Genomic DNA, 25,447 nt, shown 5'->3' on the forward strand with positions numbered 1-25,447 from the left:
CCTGTAACTTTAAACCGCTTTAATCCTGTATTGTCGCAGTTTGTGTTAGTGTAAATGGCTTTTGTTGATTAGCAGGTGTTTGCTGTAGTTCAGCAGAACAGTGACTGGCACTCCGGTGTTTACAAAGAGGTCACTGAGGTCAGCCCAGTCTGACCAAATTCCCAAACCAGCAGTCTTTGTCCATTTTGCTGTTGGGGTTTTTTTTTTTAGAATCCCAGAAAATCTGGCTCATCCTCTTTGCCCAGAGAAATCTTGTATCCTCTCATGTCCAAAAACTGAGAAGCCCTTGTTGAGCTCCCTGACTGTTACATCATCATTATTCAACATGTTCAGGAAATGGAACAGCCTTGAAGCATTATACATTTGGCACCCTGAATTGCTGTACTTCAGTGAAAAACTGAAACACATTTTCAAACCCGAAGCAGCTTAAAAGGCCACTTTTCCAAATGGAGCGCTGTACTTCTGTGAATGAATATTTTGTAATAGCCACTCTATTTTCCACACACACACAAACACACATAAATATGCACAGAAAACACAGTTATAGCGAACTGAACACACACAACACTTTTTTCTCCCTTACACCATACACACTCACAGACTATCACAGTTTATACATACATGAAACATAAATACAGATGAAGCATTTTGACCGTCCTTGCCAGGAGGAATTTTCCAAAATGGTCCAAAAGTCTAAAGCCCCATTAGCGGCCCCCATAGGTTACAGTATGACTACATTGGTGAGCAAAGTGAAAAAACCTACTGACAATTTCAAAATGCTGAAAGCCTTACAAGCCGTGGGGCTAAAAAATTTAACCAAAGTCAAAGCAAAATTAAACTCTGTCTTGATGGTGGAGCGTCACAGAAAAACGACAAGGTTACTGAAAAACTTCACAGGACTCGAAAAGATTAGATTGATATTTCATATGTGTGAGTGAAACGTTGGCCTGTTTAAGTTTTCCCTTGCAATGTACTGTCTACAACATAAAATACACCTTTCCTAATGAGGAGTAAACGCAATGCAGCTCCGAAAAGAAAAAAAGACCAACCTTTGTTTGTGACTTTGCAGAATGTCCAAACAGCGAGTGAAATCTGAACAAGGTGTCTCATAGAGTTCTGATGTCAGCCTGCTCCAATGCAGGACGGACAGCGAGGCCTCAGAGATGTCACCCCACTGGACATGTAAGCATTAAGCTGCATTCAGGCCACATGGAGCAACGGGAAAAATTCCTGCGGTTTTGACTTTTGAGTGTCCATGTGATTGGACAGCTTGAGCCGGTGATTGCCTCAATGCAAATTTGCATAATAAATGAATAATCCAGATTTAGGCTTCAGTATTATGGTAGGTAGAATTGGTCTTTCGGGGGTAGAAGACAGTGTGCATAGTGAAAAAAAAGGAAAAAAAGAATGACATTTTATTAGCCAATGGACTCACTGACCTTAGGCATCCATATATAATCATAATCTTTTCACACACTTTCATTTTACATTATTTGCTGCCAAATTGAAACCATCAGAGTTCAATCATCAGTGATGGACATTTTTGTGTGAATGGTATTTCCAAGTCAGGAAGTAGTAATTACTGTTCAACTCTATGTGATTTAAACTCAGTATTAGGCAACTGGTCCATTAGTAGAGAAACCTAGTATTTACCGGACATGAAGGAATTCTAATTTTGGCACTTTTTTAGATTTGGCGCTAGAGCTCTTTTGTGGTGCAGCTCGTGGTGATGCAACATATTAAATGGCATTAGAACAGAGTCTTGCAGTCCTGCGGCATACCTGTCAGCGGAGCACTCAGACAGAGAATGACTTCAGCGTGGCCATAAATACATCCCAGAATATTGTAAACAGCAACCAACAGCGGAGCCGTAAATATATGTCTGGATGGCATAAACAACACTGGTGAAAGTGAAAAGACGTAGAGAGGGGGAGAGAGACAGACAGAAAGGGAAACCGACTTGTCACAGTGTGTTATCTTAACTTTACGCCTGTTGGCTGGAATGAACACTCTGTTATGGAGCTGGCAGATTGAGGTCTGTGTGTCTCAGTGTGTGTGTGCGTCCTCCGTGGTTTTCTGAGTCATAGATACTGTGGGTATCCTGAAGCTATACAGAAAACGAGACAGGTGGACACGGCGCCAGCACCAGTCCTGACAACACATCAGTTCCTACATACTGTTGAGCCGGCCCACGACCAGCCTGAACCAGACCAGGCTGTTATATTCCTCTGCAGACAAACCTGCTTATCTTTTTAGCCAGAAACACTCTGGAAGTTCAAGTGTCTCGTCTGGGCTCAATGGGAATGAGAAGAAAAAAAATTTTTTAAAAAGACATCAAGAGATAAATAACTAATTATAACTTTAACTGAACATGTGTTTTGACTGAAAATTTGAACCTATAAATCCACCTGCAATTCTGGCTCAGGCACTTGGCACTTGTCACTTGACATGAAACTGATACAACGTCTCAGTAGTCCAACTTGGAGAACACCGTCTACAACTGACGGACAAAGAATTGGATTGGTGGGCTCATACAACTATTTAGATTAATATACAGCTAGTGGTCCTTACTAGGTGGTTGAAGTCCACAATCAGGACCATGTTTTTTTGTGCATCTCCTGTGCATAGTGCTGATTTTTTTTTACAGTGTAAATTGTCACGGGGTCAGGAGCTTGCTCCCTGTAAGTCGACCAAATGTGTCGTTTACTTTGGTCAAAATTTAAGCCACGCAGCACTTCAGACCACTTAGAAGCAGATTAAATTACTGCGTAGTGTTGCTGGAGCTGTGGCCTCAAGGGACTGATGTAAATCAAAAAATTGTTCTGATAACTTAATTCAATAAATACATGAAAATGGTGGAATCGTAAATAATGAAAACGATTTCTGACAGCTTCAACATCTTCAGCCTTGAGATATTCCAAAGACACCTAAAGTACAGGTTGCTCATACAGTAGATGCAGTATGAAAACAACATGAATAAAGCATCTGGCAGGATTATTAAGGGCTAAAAACACATTTTAAACAGGACTGTGGAGGTGAGTCAAGGATAAACCACGCAGTTAAATTCAAATTGACGAGGTGATGAAGTAATAATAAAAAAACTTTGTAAAGAAAGTTCCAGATTAATTAGCACTGTTTTGGGCTCAACTAAGCAAGGCTAATGGAAACTTTTCACTCCTTGCTCTCCCACTCCATTTCTTCTCCACATCTCTCTCGACCCTTTTCACTCCCTTCTCCCTCCACTTTCCTCCTCCTTTCTCTCCCCCGATTCCTCTTTCCTTCCTTCATTCCCTCTCATACATTCAGCATCTCTCCCCGTCCATTTCGTCTCAGTCTTTTCTTTCTTCCTCCATTACTTTCTCCCTCTTTGGCCTCCCTTCCTCCTTTCCTCTCTCTCTCCCCTGTCCTCCTTCCTTCTTTCTCTCCCATTAGAAATATATTGGGGTTACTTGGACCATGAAATTAAAATATTAGTGAGTGACATCACTATATATTTCCAATTCTCCGGAAAGAAAAAAATATATATATAAAGTGTCGTTTTAGGAAAAGGTCAGGTAGAGGGCAGATTAACATTTAAAACTTTTTTTTTAATCAGTGAAACAAAAAGTTTTACATAATACCTGACAGTAATCTGAATAGCTCTGAAATCTAGAAATTCTAGGATAAACACTGCAGCAGACATTTTATATTTAAAATTTTATTTTAAACAAAGGCAATGTTTTCTCTTAAAAAAAAAGTTTTGCATATTCACATTTTGCTTTTGAAAGGGTTGAAAGATGGAAACGATATTTTTTTCAGAGTACGCTAAGCTCCGCTTAAGTGGGTCGATTTCTTCTATATAAAAAGGTGTCGCAAATGGGTGTGTATTTATTTTCTAATGAGTTACAAGACCATGTCTGCTTTTTAAATTTTGCAAGTGAAAATAGGCCAGGAATCCTTTTTTCTGGGGCTTTAAGATGTTTTATGTGTCTGTGTTCACAGTAACACTTTTGCAAACAGGCATACACCAGTAAGATTTATGCTGTTTTAAATCTTTGTTTTAAATCCAAACAGTGACTCTGGATATCTCAGGAATATTAAAAGTGTCTGACTGTTTCAGCTCCCAAGTCCCCTGGGGTCCTTTAAATCTACCACTAACCACACCTAAAGGAAATACTGTACATATGCTTTAGGTTAAAGGGACTGTTTTCTTTTCCTCTTTTTCTTTATGCATACGTGGGTGCGTGGTTCAGTGCGTTCACGTCTGGTTGCTATAAATGTACGACAATAAAACAGTTCAGGATTTCCATGCAGTTCATCGTCCATTCATTTCCTGGCTGGACAATCACCAAAGCAAATAAAATAAACCTGGGAAGACGGGAAAGAAAAGAGACTAACAAAAGAAATAAATAACAGCAAGACATTTGTTTTCTTTTTTTTTTTTTTTTTTTTTTTTACAGTAGGACAGTATCTGAAATAGAGGCATAAAAAATAGAAAGAAAAAACATATCTTACAAAGACGGTGAAAAAAAGGGTAGAAATCAGGACAAAAAAAACGCCAGGAGAGAGATGGAGTGTGAGGCATTCAAGTAGAGTCAGGAGCTGTCTTTTCTGCAGACTCCCTTGGGGGGAATTTAGGGCGAACTGGCCAACACATGGAAACTGTTTTTCCTTCTCTCTCCTCCATTCTCTCTTTCTCCTCCTCTGGGGTCAGCACACATGAGAGTGACTGACAAGATACACTCGCTCCTGTCTTTCTTCATTTCTGTCCCTCTGTCTGAGCTCCTCACTTTCCGTCTACCTTTCAACTTGCTGAACACAGCACAGCCTGTGTTGAGAGACTTCACTGGTGGCCACGGGTCCGCCCTGACTGTCTGCTTACCAGCGAGGACTAAAAGCGTGAGGCTCTGCTTGCGGCCCCCAGAGGCTGAAGCGCTGGCTGCACCCACAACAGCAACGTGTTGAATGGAGCAAATACTGTAGAGTACTAATGAGTACTTGCAGAGTCTCGGCTAGGATAAAAATGCTGATTGTACTAAGGGTTAAAGCCACATGGGTTAATCTCCTCGGATTGTGAGTGTGCGCATCATAATTCATGGCAGTATGTCACCGAAGCAAATAATAATAATACTAATAAACTTTATTTATATATCACTGTTCATAAACAAAATGCAGCTCAAAGTGCATTACAAATTAAAAAAAGGTACCAAGATATATATTACATGACCTTTCACCATAAAAGTTTTACAAGGAAGGGGAAGAGATTATGACCCCTGAACCACTGGAATGCTTTTATTGTGAAACTGGTAGAGAAACACTGGCAGCCATCGCAAGCAAAGACAACATTTTCTAAGTGAATTTCCACTGTTTTGTTGGTTGTTTTGCACCCCCAGAAAAAGGCTGGGAAACTACTCTGCCCATGATCTTTACTTCGAAAGTTTAATCCAATACAAAGTTGCTGTTTTTCCATTCTCCTGCCTCTATTAAAAGTAGAACTGAAAAACTTGTGAAAGAGCTAGGTGTTCCATCATCCTTAACTACTCTAGCTCTGGTTAGTGAATTACAACCCAGGGATGGGTCAGGGATGAGGCCCCCCGCTCTGCTACTTGACCAAAATAAGCCACACGAGACAAGAGCACGGTGGGGGTGGAAGTGAAAATTGGCTCCACACCATGTATCAGACAAAAACACTGGCTGAGTCAAATTCATATGTGGGCCGTAGAAGTGATTGGATGCTTTTACTTCTGGCACTTGAACTACATACTTACTCAGCTCTGCACTTTACTGTCTCACTCCCTCTCTCCTCTCCGTGCAGGTTATTCTGGCCCAGGCAGTCAATAGCGACTGGCATATTTGACCCGTTAATGTAATTTTCAGGCAGTGCAGAAGCTGTAGTAACACTTGCTAGGAACAGATCATGTTTCCATCAAAGAAATATGTCAATTGAAGCGTTTCTATTTTTCAAAGGAATAGTTTAATGTTTCGGGGAAAATGATTTTTTGCTTTTTGGTGGAGATTATAAGATCCATACTTCTTTCATACTATCTGTTAAATATAAGGCAACATCCAGCAGCCAGTTTGCTGCTTCTGGGGGAAACCGGTCTTAAGCAGCGGAAACAGTTCAGGGTCGATGAATTCAAAAGACACTAAGAGCTGGGCTTTCTTACAGTGAGCCTTGACTGCGTTATGATTATTTCACAACACTTTGCGGCCACTGAGACGTTATGCATCTGGATGGGGCTGGGTGTCATCTGTGTTCAGCTTGTCCTTCAGTTCAGCTATGGAGCAGGAAAAATTCTCCAGGGCCTGTCTAGTTTTGAGAGAACCCGCGGTTCGTTTTTGCAGAATGCTGTATAGAATATCAACACGCATGAAGGCAGAGTGGAAAAAAATATTTGAAAAAAAAAAATAAAGTTCACATCCACCAGAAATGTGGACAAGCCCGGGGCTTGTTGGATTGACATGCTGTCCATGATCATTCTGGACTTCTTCAAAATACTGTTTCAAACTGTCTTGACGTTCAAACACAGTGCTGACAGTGCGGTTTTTAATGTTCCACCTAGTTTGTCCTGACATTGAATCCTCCTGCCGCACACTTCATCCACGAATGCAGTTCTTATGGGACACTTGGAGAAAAACGTTGAAAAAGCTGAAATGTTGGCAAAAAATATTCTTTTGCCCTAGAAAATATTCTTTCCTTGGGCATAGAGGCGCACAAAGTGTGTGCGAGGGAACGTTTCTTTTAACGTGGCCTGCAAAGCCTGATGACGAACTGTCGTTACAGCTGCCCCATCATAGCTCTGTATGATCAGTTTATTTACTAATTTGTTTTGCTTGAGCTTCCACTCAGGAGTTTTTTTGAGTCTCACCGCAGTTCTTTCCATTAATGGGGAGAAACAGAGATATTTTCCCACAACGGAAACTTCCGTACTTCAGCACAATCACACACTGGCTTACACTTGCCACATCGGTTGTCCCGTCAGTTTACGCAGCCACAAATGGTGCCTGCTATGTTTCATTAGCCAGTCTTTGTCCATAAACAGCAAACGTACAATCAAGCAACTCATTTTGGCTAGTCTTTGACGTGTACATGGCAACCTGAATATGGTCAGCGATGTAATGAAACACACCCCGCTGGGGTGAAGTTGGACATTCGTTGGATCCCCCCAGAGCTAGCTTGTGTGCCCCACAAAATTTAATATAGTCCTAAATCCACGAACGTGAATGCCTGTTTGTTTGTTTTTTTAACCATCACATTACGTCTCTGTATAGCGATGTGGTGGCCCACATCAAGTTGCCAGGCGATGTTAAGTTTACCCAACATTGATTGCTTTAGGCAATTTACAATGTGACTTGTGCTACATTCATGTTTCCTAATTTTGGCGGATAAATGTTTCAAATCCACAATTCCTTGTTGGGTCAAAGCCATTTCTCCTCCAAAAAGCACGGATGGGAAACAGAAAAGTGAATCCTTAGCTGCACTTGCCATTAGCCAGTCCCTTTCGTCGAAACTAAGTAAGAAGTTGTTGTTTGTCCTTTTGTGGTATTTCAACATCGTTTGGACAATGTGTCCCCAGTCTCTTCTTTTCCAATTTTCCCTCCATAGACATAGCAGAAAATAGACTAAAAAGTAAATAATCATTAGCACATCACTGTACGTACTGTCTGTCCATCCACTGTCATTGGTCAAAAGTCAGTGGCCTGCGTGACTGTTGCTGCTCTAGGTTCCACCAAAATTTAAACCAATCTGCTCTAAGTTTTAGTTTAACAATAATTTTCTCATCTTTATTGTAAAAGATAGGGAGGGCTTAGCCCTGTTAGCCCATTTATACCAGCCATCCCAGAGCCAGGCTAGCTGTTTTCCCCAGTTTCCAGTCTTATGCTAAGCTAAACTAACTGTCTGCTGGCAGTAGCTTCATATTTAGTGTACAGACCTGAGAGTACCTTCTTATCAAACTCTTGGCAACGAAGCAAAGAGTATTTTCCCAGTGTCAAATTATTCCCTTAAGTCAACTTGTCACTATTTATATAGCTGCATCAGTTTACCAAGACTTGTCGTCATTTATGCATGACGATGCGAAGGGATTCTGGCTGTGGCACAGGACCATGACATCCCAATTTTTAAACTTTGCCTACAAAAGGTCTGATTGTCTCTGTTCTGGGGAAACAGCCATCAACACCAGACCTGTTTCAATTACAGCAATTCAGAAATCTGGAAGCAGGCCAAGTAAAGTAGGCTGTTTTACCAAACGAAACACAAAAAACTGTGAGAATACATCTAGATCAATAGTTTGTTTTTGTTTTTTTTGCAGCCAAAAAACTCTCTGCCCCTCTCTCCCTCCTTTCATTTCTTGTCCTTTTAACCCTGATGAACACCGTATGTCGTCACGTCCATATGTGGGCAACACTATCTGGCTGCCGTCCATGTAGCCAATTAGAAATGCCAGATGAGTCGGAGTCTGTCCTTTGGAGACCGAGGTCACCCCAGCAACTATCGCTGTGGCAGACCTCATCAGAATGCGCGCCCAGCCAATCATATCCTCTCACCTTCATTAGGGATTCGGTTAATGTCAAACCAGCATCCGATTGCTCTCTAATTCGCCCTGTCATACTCTCGCTCTCTCTTTATAAGCGCTCATCTGTACTCCTTCAATTGCAGGGCTTTATGCCTGACGCTCTCTCACACTTGTATGCACGACCCCCTTTTCTCTGCTCCCTCCATTTACTTATTCCCTTTGTCCCAGCTGATGAACGAGCTCCTTAGATGCAACAGTGACCTGCATCTACCCTCTTCGTTTTCCTCTTTCTTGTACTCTTTTACTTGGCTTTTCTTCCTCCTTCCTGGGTTCTCTGCAAATGATCAGTGCTATCTAATATCGCTAATATATCAAATGCTCATACAGTTGGGCTGCTACAGTGAGGAAGTTTATGAACTTGGAACTACACTCTGTTCTCAGTTTACGTTGAACGCCTGGGTAAAGCTAATGCAGCCTAATACAACAATCCTGCAGTAAATCTTACCTTCATGAAGGTTATAATGTTCAGTTGTTCAGTCATGCAGGTGTTCCTAATTAACTGACAACTGAGCGTTTGTGCCCAGTGAACAAGTTTTAATTGGAATGAATGGGGCAGCATATTGGAACCGACCCTATCTTCTAGAAATAACGTTTATACACTCCAAATTTTCAACCGAAAATACCTTTTGGAAGAATTGGAATGTTGCCCAGAATTTTTATCGACATAATGAGGACATCTTTTTTTCTTTAACATGTCTGCCATGTCCAAGCCAATGTTGCTACTGAAAGTTAGGGTGAAGGAAAGATCATGATTTTGGTTAAATTTTGAAAAGGGATTTGAAGCACAAGACAGGATGTAATTACTTTTTCAACACATAACTGAAATCCCAATATTCCCCTATACTTTACCAAAGTACTTTTGTTGCCTAGGCCTCACCATATGCAGGGCTCACCACCACCTCCCTAGGACTTGGATCCAGTACAAAAACGTAGCGCTTTCTTCACCGGGAAAAAAAAAAAAAAAAAAAAAAGTTGGCAGCAGTTAGGCTACAGTTCCTATTAAAATATAACTCCCGAAACAAATGGGAGACAGAATGGAAACCTTCGCTTAAATAAAATCTCAATCAAAACTTCTGAGTTCAAGACTCCTTTATTACACGCACGTATGGGAGGCGCGACATCAATACAAGTTTCAAAGAACAAATGAGTGGACAGGAAACTTATATAGTTATACACTCATACAACTCAGTTTTTACTCCTACGCTGCTAATATCTTTTCATGGAGTGGAGTTACCAACACACATTAATATACATATAATGAAAACAAATACTCACACACTGTAATCTGTCAGTCCTTCAGTTAGTGCTTGACTCCCCGGCTATTCCCATAAGACACCAAGCCTGTTAACTTGTCACATAGGTTTCCATTCTCTATAATGATGCAAACAAAAAGGCACTACATTTTTTTTTTAGCTCTTTTAACACTGGCTATAATAAACACACAATTTTGCATACAAAACATAGAAGAATACATTCGTTTGATTATAAAATATTAAATCAAACATACAATTGGTGATTAAATTAGTTACTTTGATTGCACTGTATTTCTATCTAATTGCTTATATTTATGCTGTTGACATACACAGCAAGCAGTCAGTGCGTAAATTTCCACTACAGTGGTGTATAGACACAGTTTCTAGGAGACAGTGTTGTTGGAAACAAAGTATCGGTTCTCGTAACACAGCTGTCGCACCACGTAGCAGGAAAATCCAAGGAAATTAGATAAACTGGCTGCTATCTGTCATCTGAAAAGAAGGACCTGAAAATGTTTGGGTGCATGAAGCCATGTTGTCTTGTTTGAGAAATTGAGAAAATGAGAATTTTCATCCCTTACAGTCACTTTCAGGTTACAGCAAGGGCTGCTGCCATCTCATCGACTGCACCCTGGAGGGTTTTAGAAAAAACACTGCTAAGGTGGAAACCGATTGACCTTTGAGTGCAATAGGGAGTTGGCGCTCAACGGCCAAGGTGGCGATGCTCTGAGGATCAGCGTCCTCGCTCTCTCTGTAGGAAAACACACTGGCTCACACTGGAGCAACAGTTTCTGCCACTGATCATGAGTAGAGACTCTCATGACACGCTTCCTGTCTTCAGTTTTTGAATATTCCTCTCTTTTTACCCCTTACTTTCTGTCTCTTCCTCTTTTTATCTCCCGCTGTTTACTTTCTTTTTTTTTTCAGCTAAGACTGTTCAGACTATTCACTGGAGGTGAATATATCTATTTATGTGCAAGTGTGTGTGTCACAGTGTGTTAATGAATGTGCACCTCTTCAGATAGTGTGAGTTTGTGCATATGCATGCGTACCAATGTGGCAGGCATTGACTCCAGTCCTCTTCTTAGCTGTCTTATACTAGTCATTAAGCCAGCTACTTTCTGTGCAATACACTTTGAAATGTTCTCACAAAGGAAACTCAAAGTACATTCGAATCCAACGGCAACCTTTCTTTTTCTAAGAGTAAACATCTGAGACACTGAGAAAATAACTGGTTGATATTCATTCTGGCACCCATTTGTGCTAGTCACAGTGCATTATTAATGGGTGTTTTGGTTCCGGGGTCTCTAAATATTTTCAGTGGGTAGGTTGAATTATTAGTAGCAAAAAGGCACCATTCAAGATGTAACGCATGCTTGCTGGCCAGAACACTGAACACGCAGTGTTACTGCAAGGATTATTTTTAACACAATAACTGTATTTTTTTTTGCATCAACCTCCTTCTCGACTTGTGCTAGTGTGCGGTGGCTCTAGAATAAATTACAGCACCAGATATTTACATGCCAGCAGGTTATCATGCGTAAAATAGATCAGGCCTTTCACCGCCTTTCACACAGAGCTGTATGACTGTTCAGAATTCAGGTCATAAGAGAGTTTTCAGATCTACCACCTTTATGGTTAAGGTCGGATTCAGTTTAGGCAACCGGTGCTACTTCATTAACGTTGGTGAAATACTGCCTTCACAGTTCAAAGAAATCATATTTCACTATTGGAAGGGAAAACAACATGACCCACAGCGTGTTCTGTGCAAAGTGCACTCTATATATATGCCAAAACCATCCACCCAAGCCTCCTCCTATGAAGTTCTGGAGTGGCATAACAACAGTAATGGTACCTCTGCCTTTGGTACCGAGAGTCATTAGTCACAAAACTTCAAAAGGTCTCTCGAAAAATGTGCACTCAAACAAATCCTAAAAATATTCTGAACTTTTGCTAACCTGCCATTCTGGACTCAAGTCAACCTTCTTTTATATTAAAGGTATTGGGATTATGACCTGGCAAGAGTTAAATTGAGAGGAAATGAGAGTCAATTCAGGGTCATCATTGTAAAAAGTGCCCATTAATGAGGAGGAAAGGACACTTAAACTCAAACTAAACCGTCTCCTCGAGGTGTCTCAGCAAAGTGTTCAGGTGGAGGTTGGCTCTTCCCTGGCTCATGCCCCATCCCACCAAAAAACATAACGTCCTTGGCGGTGGTAATAAAATGTCCAAAGTAAAACTTCAGCCCAGTAGTGTATGGAAAACTTACGGCAGGGTGCCCCTGTCCTACAATCAGCAAGGTTGGACGGTGGACAAAGACCTAGCTCAGTACATGGATGATTATTGCTCTGATCCCTGAAACAATCAGTAGTTACGTTTACATGGAGCCTACTATTCCCATTATAATCCGTTTAAAAGCCCAAACAGAATAAAAAAGCTCCATATAAACACTTAGATCAGAATAAACTGATTGAAATTTCAGTCGGTTGCAGGGGCGTAGTTTAAACCTTTTCATACACCAATCAAAAGAAAAATTTACCATGTGAACGATTTAACCTGATTACTTTCTGACTGCGTTCTTTCTGCACGTGGCCCCCCGTCCGGACGTAAATGCATGGGGGTGTATTTTTCTCCACTTCTCAAAAATGGCAGCTTCCAAGCCGGACTGGTCTTGTGTGGAGAGTTTGTATCCAATACAAACTCTTAAAGAACTGAACATTATTGGACGCGTAGACAGAAGGAAAATAGGAGATAGGAAATAAGACATACCCTTTAAGGAAGACAGATGCATGACATATTCATCACTTTTGCACGTCACACAGCTGTTCCGATTAAATGCGTCAGTGCATGTAATCAACCAGACTGTATTAAATCACATCCCATGTAAACGGCTGACCCAAAATCCTCAATTGGAAAGATTTCAATCAGAATGAAAAAATTTGTGCATATAACCACAGCTAGTGTGTCCAATAATAACTTGTGCAGTGCATTGGAAATGGATTTATCTCACTGTAAAATTGCATGGAAGATCACGTGGTGATGATCATGAAAATACAATTTTAATACTAAATACTAATGTGGATAATTTAATAAATATGATCACAGTTTTACACAGTTGAAGAGAAAATAATTCTGCTGAGCACTCGGTGTACAACATAACCTGCCTCAATTTACATATTAAGCATATTAGCGTAATGGATTTCATGTAAATTGGAGAAAGATTAAATATTAATCACTGAGCATACTCTGCTTGTTAAGCAGTGTCTGTGTTTGTGTGTTCATGAACAGTATGTGTTTATCATACCCTCTCAGTTTGCATGCATAAAAGTGCTGAGGCTTGATATCAGCAAAGCATATACTTGCTCTCAAAACAAACCAAGAATCAAAACCAGGAATTAATAAGAAATGCAAATGTTAAGCGAAATCCGAATCGGAAATCTAAGTCCGAAGTCTAAACTGGATAGAGTTTTCTGAGGAGAAGATGAAGAGATGAACACTGGGAAACAGAAATGTGGAAAGACAGAGAGACAAAAGGGGGTGCTGAGGACTTCTTAAAAGGTGGGAAGAAGAACAACCTGTGTCTATTTTAGCTGTCAGTTCTTCTCGGCAGCCAATTTGAGCTGAAAGCATCCGCTGGGCCAACAGCGGAGGTTGAAGAAAAAGACAGAACTCAAAATGAGCAGAAAACCACAAAATACATATCCTAAAAGGTTCTATGTGTTACATTCAGAAAACCCTTGTTAGTGATGTTACCGGTTATCCATTAAGTGAACGGCAGTCAGCGTCCTGTTGCTCGCGCTCACACGCATGCTCAGCAATGTCAGCATCGCTAAAATTGCTGGATGATAACGCTAACGGTTAGTAAACTGCTAACCTGACGTTAGCGGTCTCCAATTCTAACCCAATGTTAGCTAGCGGTGCAGACTGCTGGCGCTGTAGGGGAGGCAAGGCGCTCGGTGGCGAGTATAAATGTCACCTCCTTTGGTGTTTCCCGGAAAATTTGCCTTGAGTCCTTTACATAGAAGTCCACAGGCTGATACAGGCAACCGAGAAAGTCAGGGAAGGTCCCTTTTTTTTTAAAAGTTAGGTTACAATCTGTTCACACATTGGCAATAGCAAAGCGATTAATACATGTAAACTGCTTCACATTCTTACATATGATACCTTTAAGACATAAAGAAGACGTAAAGTGAGACTTAGTGAAAGTCTTAAAAAAAGGCTGAGCTGGGACACAAACCCAATTGGAGGAGAGTTCCCTCAGTACACCGACATCACTTCATCATTATTAGATGAATTTGACATATAATTGTAATCACCGAAAACAAACGAGACCATGACGGAAAATATTGGCAGCCTTTACCTGCACTATATTTTAAATAGTGCGCCACAGAGCTGGATTAAGAGGGAATGTGCTTTAGGGTACAAAGGGATGTTGTTTAATGGCAAAAAGCAGGAGGTGCGCACTCTCACCTCACTGTATTGAAGATGTATTGGAGGAAGCAGTGATTGGCAGCTTCAAAAACTGGTTTCAATATCTTTACTATCTTCAGTAAAGCCAAAGAGAAATCAACCCCCGGGAAACCAGCCTAGTGTCAGAATCGTCCAAAACCAGTTGTTGTTGCTTGGAGATCAGTATTAGGCCAGTTATTTGAAAACCGTAATCAAGTACTCATTACACATTACTCATCTAAAAAGGTAATTGCATTACTTTCCTGATTACTTATCAGAAAAAGTAATGCATTATATTACTTATTCCTTTACTTTTTCTTCCCCAACTGTCAGCTCCGTCAAAGATGCCTTTAAACAACTCCAAATCCTCCATGCTCGCACGTTGCATCCTTTGTATTAAACACAAGGAAATAGAAAACAAGAGATTAAAATTTAACAGCAGGCAGCCTTACGATTTGGAGGGATTTACTCACCATCCAGCAGCTAGCTTATCTTCGGTGACTGCACACAGCGCTCCACAAGTCTCAGCCTCAGAAGTGCGGCCGCACAACCTCCAACTCCAAAAACAGAGGTGACTCCTGAGTACACGTGTACCTGTTGCTAATATTTTGCCAAGTCAGACAGCTGGGGACGCACAGCTTTAAATTAGACAAGACTTTGGATTCACCTGGAGCCACATTTCTCCTCTCTTGGTAGAGCCGACCCCATACCCTGCACCTCAACCATTTCCAGGACCAGTGTGCCCACTGGAAAGAGACCAAACTGGTCTGACCGGACCAACCCTCTATCAAAGGTCAATCAAACTCCCAGTAATATAAAGTCAGAGCTGACTCCTAAACTGTAATCTAATGACTAAATTTCAAATTTTAATTCCTTACACTACTTGCAACTACAAAAAGCAATAACATTACTGTAACGTGATACTAAGTATTGCGTTACTGCCCAACACTGCTGGCAGTAGCGTTAGTTGAACAAGTATCTCCTGACTTGTAAGTGGGTTTCTAGGAAATGTAGTCTTGATTCCGAGACAAAAGCTTCCACACCACCGATACTGAAATGCAGTATTGCAGTGTTGTTTCTCTCCCTAGTCTTTAAGATTCTTTGCATCTTTTCTGTTTCCCACCTGATCCGATTAGGCAGTACACACTTTCATATTAGCCCTGTTCCGGTAGATCAGTTTCAGATGCTCAACAAATCAGTATTAAGCTCTTCATATGCATCACCAAAAAAAAAATCATGTTTGCGAGAGAAAAATGCACTATGAATACATTTTTATTCATAGCTCAATCCTAAAGTGTTAATATGAGATTATGTGTACTGAAGCAAGAAGTACAAAAATGTCTTAAACCCTCGTCTGTGTGGCCAGTGGGATTTACTTTTCTGATGCTGCTAACAATAAATGTTGCCATAAAGTGACACACTAACATACAGAAAGTGTCTCAGCTATCCACACTGGAGAGATTTTTTTTAGTCCTTTTTCTATATCATAGTTCTACGATTCCTCAATTGTTCCTCCAGCTCACAAATGTGCCATTGGAATACTGCAAACTTTGAGCCATGGATTCCTCCCTTTCTCGGCATGTTACTTTTAAAATGATTTTCCACTCTCTCCTCCCCTCATTAGACACATTCGTATTCTTTTAATTGCAAAGTACCTGTTTAAAATTTACAGTGCACGCTTTATAAACTCTAAAACCTTCAGGTACCTCCCAGTGCCCACCCACACACACACACACACACAGACACACACACACACACACACACACTGACCTATGCAGTGTATTTTCTTTTAAAGGACCAGTGTGTAGGATTCAATGAAATCTCGAGGTGAGGTTGCAGACTGTATCCGAAAGCACACTCCTCCCCTCACCCCTCCCTTTCCAAGCATACAGGCGAACCTACGGCGGCCTCCCGGAGACGCTCCCTATGTAGATACGAAGGGCTCATTCTAAGCTAACGAAAACACAACAATTCTCATTTTCAGTTGATTATACACTAATGAAAACATCATTATCAAAATTACATTCCTTTTCTGCCAAAAGATCTGCCTGAATCTTACACACTGGTCCATTAAAATAGTGGATGCATAATTTTATACTAATAAAGCATAACCGGGGCAGCGGACTAATGTGTTCAGCAACATAATATTCATCCGCTCATTAAGTATGATAGTAATGCCGAAACTGTTCATTATTTCCCGGTCAAACGTCCTTGTAGTGATGTTGCCACGTTCAAACACCTCAGCAGTTAATGTTGCGAGCACACTGTTGTGATTACCGATAGGAATGATGGTCAAAACCGAGAAAAAAGTCGTAATAAACCTTTACGTTTTTTTGTCAAACCACTGATTCAATGCAAACCAAAACTCCATCCGGTCATATCATACCGGCGGGACTTGGTAAAATACGGTGGGACTCTGACGAGAACAAGATGTGCATGTTTGGAAGGGTTCTGTGTAGATTTAGAGGAAAATAATTTCAGCTAAAAAGAACAATCATTATAGGTACAACACGCTAGCTTTGTGTTTTTAAAGTACTGTGTGTATAAGCGCACGCTTGTCTGAACTGAAAACTAATTCTGAACAACTCAGATGCCATTAGTCAGCAAAGGTTTGTGTGTCTGCATATGTCTTCTGTAAAGGCATGCGAAATGTGTATTTGCATGTGTGTGTGTGTGTGTATCATGTGTTTTAATACAGTCGAACGGAGATGCCATTAGCCAGGAAACAGCTCCCAATAGACCTTTTTTAATCAACTGGTCCAATCATTGTTGTGGAAATAATTATAAAAGAGAGAGCGATGTATGTGTGTGTGTGTGCGAGCGTGTGTGTGTGTGTGAGAGAGAGAGAGAGAGGAGAGAGAGAGAGAGAGAGGAGAGAGAGAGAGAGAGAAAGAGGTGGAAGGAGGAAGAAAAAGGCAGATAATTATTCAGCTTTTCTCAACAAAGGCCGCCTATGGAGCCAATATGATGGAGACAACAACCTCCGACACAGACACAAAGTTAACATTTGCACAAATAATGCAGTCTAACTGTTTGTGTGGAGGAGTGGGGACATGTTATATGTGCCTGGGCGTATGTAGACGAAGTGTGTGTCCTGGTGTCTATGCAGACTTTTCGTTTTTTCGTCTGCCTGCATGTGTGTGTCGGTGTGAGTCACTGGGGGAGCTACTGCAATGTGCTCCAGCAAGCACCGGAGCCATTACAGAGAGAAATCACGTCATTGTTTAACTGAAAAGTGGGCCACAACACAGCTGTGCCTGTGTGTGTTCATATAAATACGAGCATGTTCGTGTGTGTGTGTCTGTGTGTGCATTATGTGCATGATTTTCTGCGTTTTTGTGTACGCTGGGTGCATGTTTGTGTGTAGTAAGAAGGTTACTTTGAAGGTCATTTACTGAAAGGGTAGAGCACATCTACTGTTTCAGCGTGAATTTGCGTTAATGGAAACACACAATGGTTTGTAATGTAATTTAAAAGTTACTTTGAGTTTGTGTACCAATCCACATTACCAGTAAATAATAATAGCCTAAATATTTGTGTGTGTTTGTACAAAACCTTTGAATTTTCCATCTGTCCTGTATATAGTTTATAATGAATAGTATGGGACTGAAATTGTGAACTGAGAAAGCACTGGGTATACTGTGTGCGTCCGTGTGTGTGTGTCTGTGTGTGTGTGTCTGTGTGTGTGTTCGTGTTGTCACAGCTGCAAATACACACATCAACCTTTTACTGTAGCAGCAGACAGACTTTGTGTCAGGAAAATGATGCCCTGAGGCTAAAAGTGTCACAGTCACCTTCAACCATGCAAACTGGCATCCCCTCCCCCACTGTAGGTACACCCACCCACACACACACACAGACACACAAAATACTCTTTTCTTTTTGTACACCACTGTGCCCGATGACCACTCCTGGATGTTATCACCTTTTCAGCAGCTGAACAGTTGTTTTATTTCATGATTTATTGGGACGTGTGTAGCTCCGGGTACTGCCGGTCCCCACGTGTCGTCAGGCTTTTGCAGATTTCTTTTTATTTTTCAGGCATGTTCACATTTCTTGGTCAGAGCTGCCACGATGTGGAGCACCAAACGGCATCACGTGTATTATGGATGAGAAGTCAAATCGTACAATTTCACCTCAAAACAGCTGTTGTTGATGGATGTCACATTTCTAGGCCCTTTCTGAGTATTTGGCTGAATCTTCGGACGAGAGAAACGGCGGCTGAAACTTCGGCCACCGACTCAAACAAGCTGCAGCTGATATCTATGAATGTGATTACCCGTTCAACAGATTAGAAACCCTGGGTATGTATTTCCGAGTACATAATAGTACCTTTTCCGTTTCCAGTCTCTCTACTGTCTCGTCCAAGGAAATGTTTCTCTGAAGCCTGGACAAATACAACAATCACTGGCTGACTGGCAAACCAATCTACCTCCACAGTTTGTATCTGCATTGCCTCTGAATTTGTTGTCCCCGTATCAAGACTTAACACCAGCAGCCAGTGTTTAAATGGTGTGTTGACCTCGTCTTTCCTCCCGGTGTCATCGCACCGACACACTCGGTGTGGTCTATGTGTCTGCTCCCAGGCCTTTACCTGTCGACACGGCGGTAGGAGGAGTCCTCTTGTCTTTCTCTGTGTGTGTGTCACATCTCGTATTGGGCTGCATGCAGATGCGAATGCATAAACGCGCGTGTTCTAAACTGACCTCCTGATGCTTCACTCGGAAAAGTTTAAATTTGCTGCTGAATTGCGAAGTTGATCTGTCCCTTCACCACCTGTGGTCTCAGTTTTACTTTGTGTCTTTGTGTCTGATGTGTTGGCCCAAAACGGCCTGCATTTTGGGGCATATTCTTTTGAACGGCAGGTGTCTCGACTCAGTAAACCCAAACCAAAGTTTGACAATAATCATTCAAAACCACCAGGCTGACATCAGAGTTTCTATATCTATCCTTTGCTACAGTCTATGACCTTTCCTCCTATGACAACATTTTAAAGCCCCCTTCTTGTCTCTTACTCTTTCTCCTGTTGCTCTCTTTTTGGTTTTGTGGCTTTCCCTCTCTCTTCTCCTACTACCTTTCCTCACAATCGTGCTTTTTCTCCTCCACAAAACCATCCTCGACGTGAGGCCATGAATGCTGAGATGCAATCTTTGAACATGGCTTCTGCAGCGCACACGACACAGAGGAAGGGGAGACGGAAAAGGGAGAGAGGGCCTGTTTCACTAACCCCTAAGTAATTCATCTTTTTTGCCCCTTGTTAAACTATCCACACCTACTGTGCCCTTCTACATCTCTTTCTGTCTCACACATGCAGGCATAGTCTCTTTTTTTTGCCTCCTCTGCACTCGCTCAAATCATTTTTTCACCTTGTTAGAGCAGCTTTTTTCACCCCAGACAAAAAGGAGAGGGAAAAGCGAGACGGAAACCGGAGATGTTAAAGCACATAAGGCACATATATAAAATAATCATTTGCCAGCAACCAGCCAGGTGTGAAGAAGCTGCAGTACATCACTATCACCTCTCTACACTCTGCCATAAAACAAAACCTGCAGCGAACAGAGAAAACTGTCGACTATGTTGCTTAGTTCTATATGATTTCTCTTTTGTGCCCACGTAACATGACCTTTGTCTCTCACAGCTGAGGTGTAGTACATGTGATATTGATGCATCTGAGGTGAACTGAGCCATATACGCAAGCACAAACAACCTGCATTTTCCATTTCTCCCCTTTTGTTCTCCCCCTCTCTGCACCTTTCATTTTCTGCTTCCTCTAAAGTCTGTGAATTTTAAATATGCAGCCAAACATACAGTCAAACATTCAGAATGCTGCCTTTGTGATAACCTGGAGGCACATTTCTCTCTATAAACAATATCTCGGAGTTTGGGTTTCCTATATAGTATATTATCAATATCCTGCAAAAAGGCATGTCTGTAAAGTCAGTGTTTTGAGGTACTGAGGAAGAAGTTAGTTGAGTTTTACATGAAGTTTTGTGCCTGCTATCAGATGGTGTTCCTCCATGACTCACAGTTTCAGTCAGTCAGTTCAAAAAAAGGTGTTTTAGTTGGGTGTTAGAAGCAGCACAACCTGTCTGGTCAGCTGGCGGCGATTTTTAACCTTCAGGGAACTGGTGACAGAGGAAACTTCAGCAATGGATCGATGCGCTCTCGTGTGTAGACCATAAAAAATAATGATTTACTCCCACAGTGAACATTTTGCACACATTAGGTATCAACCTTTTTGTATCTGGAAAAATACATTAATTAACAAAGTTTTGCCATTTTATTGATAATAATAAGAATAACATTAAAATAATTTAAAAATTGTAATCCAGGAGTAGCACATTTTCATTCAAAATGTATTTGATGTGGCAAATGATTTGTTTACAAAAGCAATTTGTAGATGACAGGACTGGGAAATTCTACACATGGTGACTTTTTAATGCAAAAATCCTTTTTTAGAAATAGATTATTTTATTTCTTGCCACCATACATACTTTTTCATTTACTATCAGCCGTCATTTTGTTTGACCTTACGTTAACTGAACCAGGTAAACTGAGATTAAAACTGTATTTTTCAACATCAAACAACAGAAAAAGGCCACGATCCAAATGATCCAGATGTAAACTAAAAGGCAGCATCGGAACCTCTATTTTCAATCAGTATTAGTTTTTCTTTAAACTAACTCAAATTCTTCGATTCAATTATTTCTCCTATTTGATTGGGCCGTTTGAGTATACTTTATTTGACCATTTCTACTAATATGTACTGCCACTACAAACATGAGTTTGCCATCAATACTTTTTGCAACTGGGACACAGCTTTGCTCTGATTTGACATTATATAGCGTACCACTAGTCTGGCTTAGACACAGAATCAGTACCTGTTTTCATACTCACTGCTATAATGTCAGAACCAAACACCACATTTTCTTCAGGGCACTGATTACATGCAAGTCAATTAAAAACCCACTCAAGGCGGCAGCTTGCTCATATTTGCAGGAGGCGGGACAGCTGAGTGGTGAGAGCAACTGCTGTGTAAACAAAAGGTCACCGGATTGTGGGCATTAACAGTCGTGTATCCTGCCTCTGATTAAAAGGGCAAGTACCACCGCAAAGTGCAATGTCAGCCAAATTTGTACAGTCTTGAATTATGTTAAATGAAAATTACCTGTCACAACGTGAGCAGTACAAGCAAATATTTACTCTTCAAAGACTTGTTTATGGAGTTGAAATGATGAAAACTGGGGCAAACAGTGCAAATCACTCAAATAAACAGTATCAACATATAACCAGCAATTCTCGTACTCTACTCAGTGTTTACACGTAGAGAGAAGACAGACACGTACACATAGGGCACAAGGCAGTTTCACCTGTTATTGATGTGAGTAGAAAAAAATCCTGTCGACGAGGCCTTTTCTCTTCGCAGGTGATGGATACAGCTGGAGGGAGGGAGTACACATGCACGCAAACACACACACACACCCCTAAGGCCCAACACTTCACTGTCCCTTGTTTCATCCCTCTCTCCCTCCATCTCACATGATAAAGTACATCGAAGGACAGTGCCAATGCGTTTCTTTTTCGTCCCTCTCTCCATCCTTGGCTTCCTGCTAAGTCCTCTCCCTGCCGCCAACTCAGAGGCAGCCAAGGTCTTGACCTGTGCAGGTATGACCCAACATAACTTTTACGGAAACCAGCAACTAAAACAGCTAAAGTGGATGAGGTCACCAAAGAAAGTGTTTTAATTTGTATGAGTGCCAATCCCCTGGACATGAATTTGGTAAACCAGTGACTCTGATTTCATTTTTAGACTTTGACACCATCCTGCATCCCTTCTTAAAAATGAGCCATTGTAACTATTTGTTGATCAGTAGCAGCACTGTGGCCACAAGGGACAATTACAGGTTGATGCTAAATGCCAAATTGTGGGATAACAGGAGCACATGAGAAATAATGTCAATGTCTGAGTTTTACTGAATAAAACCTTTCAGTTGTTAAAGGAAAAATGTCATTTTTAGCATTTTTAGCCTTTAGCTAAACCAACTCAGATTATTCTGGTTTATGTGTACTGTATCATCAATGTTGTTAATAGTATTTTCAAACAATAATATAATACATAATGGCAAATTCATTTCACAATTTTTACTGATGGTATTTATTTCTGCATGAGTGTGTATGAGCTAGCACCTAGACGGTAAACTCGAGTCTTCAAGTGTGGGATCTTGCCATACATACAGTAAGACAATTTAAAAACAAGATCCTGATGATGATGTGACGCTAACAGTGTCTCTGCTCATCAAACTGTAGACCACACCATTGACATTTCTCCCACAGGTGTTCCATTTCACTTCACTGTATTGAATGGAATTTGCCCCTGCCTTTAGCCCTCAGCGTCTTCCGCCACCTAGCTACTCGCTGATCCCAAACTTTAAAAGACGTGGTTCTGTTCGTGCTTAAGGAAAAGGACGCTTTTCCAGTTTTGTCTGTTTGTTTGTCGTTTCTCATTTTAGAGCTGGTCTATTGACGCAGCTGTTGGTGTGTTGGTTTTTAAAAAGGAAGGGGAAGTAAAATGCGATCGCCCAACAGAAATTTACCGAGAAGAAAAAATGTCTTGAAATGTTGTTTACATGTCTGTGGTTCAGCTGATGTAAAACAACATGGCATCTCTCCTCTGTGGCTACTACTGACTGCTGCGACCACGCGTCTTTCAAAGTCTTCCTCTCCATAGGCTAGGTCATGCACACACTCTCCCTTCAACTGCCTCCTGAGCTGTTTTCTTGCTTGAATCTATCCATCCATCCATCTTTTCCCAGCTGTATTCCCTGTTGTGTGACCTTGCCATAGTGCACAACCTGTCAGCTTTACACTGACCTCTCTTTCTCTCTCTCTCTCTCTCTCCCCTCACACACACACACACACACACACACACACACACACACACACACAGATACATAGTTGTCTTATATTCACGCACAGCAAAAAGCACTCAGAAGCATGCTCACTGAAACACTGAACAAGTACTGATCCCACACATGCATACACACACCAAATGACCTTTTAGAGTACACACACGTGCACAGTGTCAAAGAATCGCACACTGTCATATGTACTGTCTCTCTCTCTCTCTCTCTCTCTCTCTCATACACACACACACACACAAACAAACAAACACACACAAACACTTGCACAGTGACCCGCTCCTTTGTTCCACAGGAATAAAGAGTTCCTGTTTGTCTTTTGCACTGTTGAGCTCCCTTCAAGTGAACAGGGGGTAGCGTGAGAAAACAACAGAGGTGTGGTTGATTTAAAAGTTTGTTGTTTTTTTTTACCTTTTCTTCTACCAGTAACAAAGCAGTAGGTTATTGTAGGTCAGTGCTGGTACGAGACCTGCTATACTGTTCAAAAATTGGTGGGGGCCATGTAAAAAAAGGGTATTAATTAAAGTGTGAACACTCAACATTTTCTCTACAGCTTAAAGTGAACTCGTCATTCTCATAGTCTTATAAATAGTCAATATAAAAAAATTGGAGCGTGAGCAAAGTTGCAAAGCTCTTGCCCAGTGTTGCAAGCACAAAATATTAAGGTCAGTATTCTCCCTTCTGCCTGTGATTGTTTCGTTTTTTCATGTCGTTCAAAAACAAAACTGCAGTACGTTAAACTAAACAGACCCAATAGTCCCACACACCGAGAGATACCACCAGTCGCAACATTAGAGATAGAAAGTAAATCTTTGACGTTTTTCCTTTTTAAATAACCACAAAATTATGCAAAACTTGAGCAGTGGAGCAAAGTACTTTTTGCAGGCATTTTGACATGTCATAGAAGGAAAAGCACAGGTGTAATTGAAAACATTTAGAATGAATTCCCAGCATCTACTTTTGCCTCTTCCAGGGCACTTGAACTGTGCATGATGGCCTCTGAGCTCTTGTCATTGGTTCCTGCTCTGCTCCGCCATTGAAAAGAAGTCCATTCCTCGCTTCCCCCCTAACTACGCATCACCCGTGCCTCCACATCCCACAACCTCCTGTATTGTCAATAAAGGAAGTTAAAACCAAAAACAAAAAGTAAGCAGTAATACACATCCATATCTATAAAAGCCTTTAAAAGAAAAACCACCCAGACTCTCATGCTTCTGAATGTAAACCATGCTGAGGTGGTTGCTTAACAGAACGACTACAGTGTAAGTCTCCTCTCATGTTTTCAGGGGGTCCGCTGAGCGACACCGGCAGGTCACACACACCAGCAATCCACACCCGTGTTCAATAGAACTGATCACATAGGCCTTCTGGTCAATTATACACCGGGCTGCACTGGGTCCTCCTGTCCTCCAATCACAGATGTCGTACAGCACAGCTGAATAACTTTGTCTTTACATACATCAGTGTCTTAACCTTTAAACAGCACTGCAGTTAGACATGCACTGGTCCAATTAACATTGTCATCAATCCCTGGTGAATAAGAGATCTGACTTTAAAATAAATGGAGTTTTCATTTACTTGGGAAGACTTTTTTTTACATTTTTTACATTTGTTCTGGTTTAATTTTTTTTTTTTCCTGCTGTTTTAATAATTTTAGAACATAGTTTACAATTTAAAATATTCTAAATATCAAATGAAGGGTCCATAAATGACCATGTCCCACAAGTGACACATGGTAACACACTGCAGATTGTTACTGTTCCGTCTCTTTTGTTCACAACATCAAAATCCAAATCAACTCGCAGACGGTTAATAATAAGTCTAATAATGAGGCAACCTGTATGAAACATTACAGCAGAGCAGTAACCCAGCTTCAATCACCAGTCGTTTAACCCGGGGCGATGCCTTTCAACTTCCTCAGAGGTGAGTTCTTACATAATCCTCCTTCCAGCAGAATCCACCAGTCCTCATTATGGTCACAAGGAGGAGCAGGAGGCAGGAGAGAAAGACCGGGATCATTTGTTGATCACCAGCCGTGCATTTTTGCAGAATGAAAGTTGTACACGTGCCAGACGCTGACAAACAGACAAATGTTCCGGCCCTGATGAAGTGGTATTGATTTCAGAAATGATGACTTGACTTCAAACCCCTTTAATTCTGCTTAACTGTTATATTCTGGCTCTGTTTTAATTTGTTCTGGATCTACCACTGTTTTTATGTGTATGCTCTGAACCCATCTGTGCGAGCAGCTGGTGTTCTTGCAGGACGACAC

The sequence above is a fragment of the Xiphias gladius genome, chromosome 11 (assembly GCF_016859285.1).
Source record: "Xiphias gladius isolate SHS-SW01 ecotype Sanya breed wild chromosome 11, ASM1685928v1, whole genome shotgun sequence".
Taxonomy (NCBI): Eukaryota; Metazoa; Chordata; class Actinopteri; order Istiophoriformes; family Xiphiidae; genus Xiphias; species Xiphias gladius.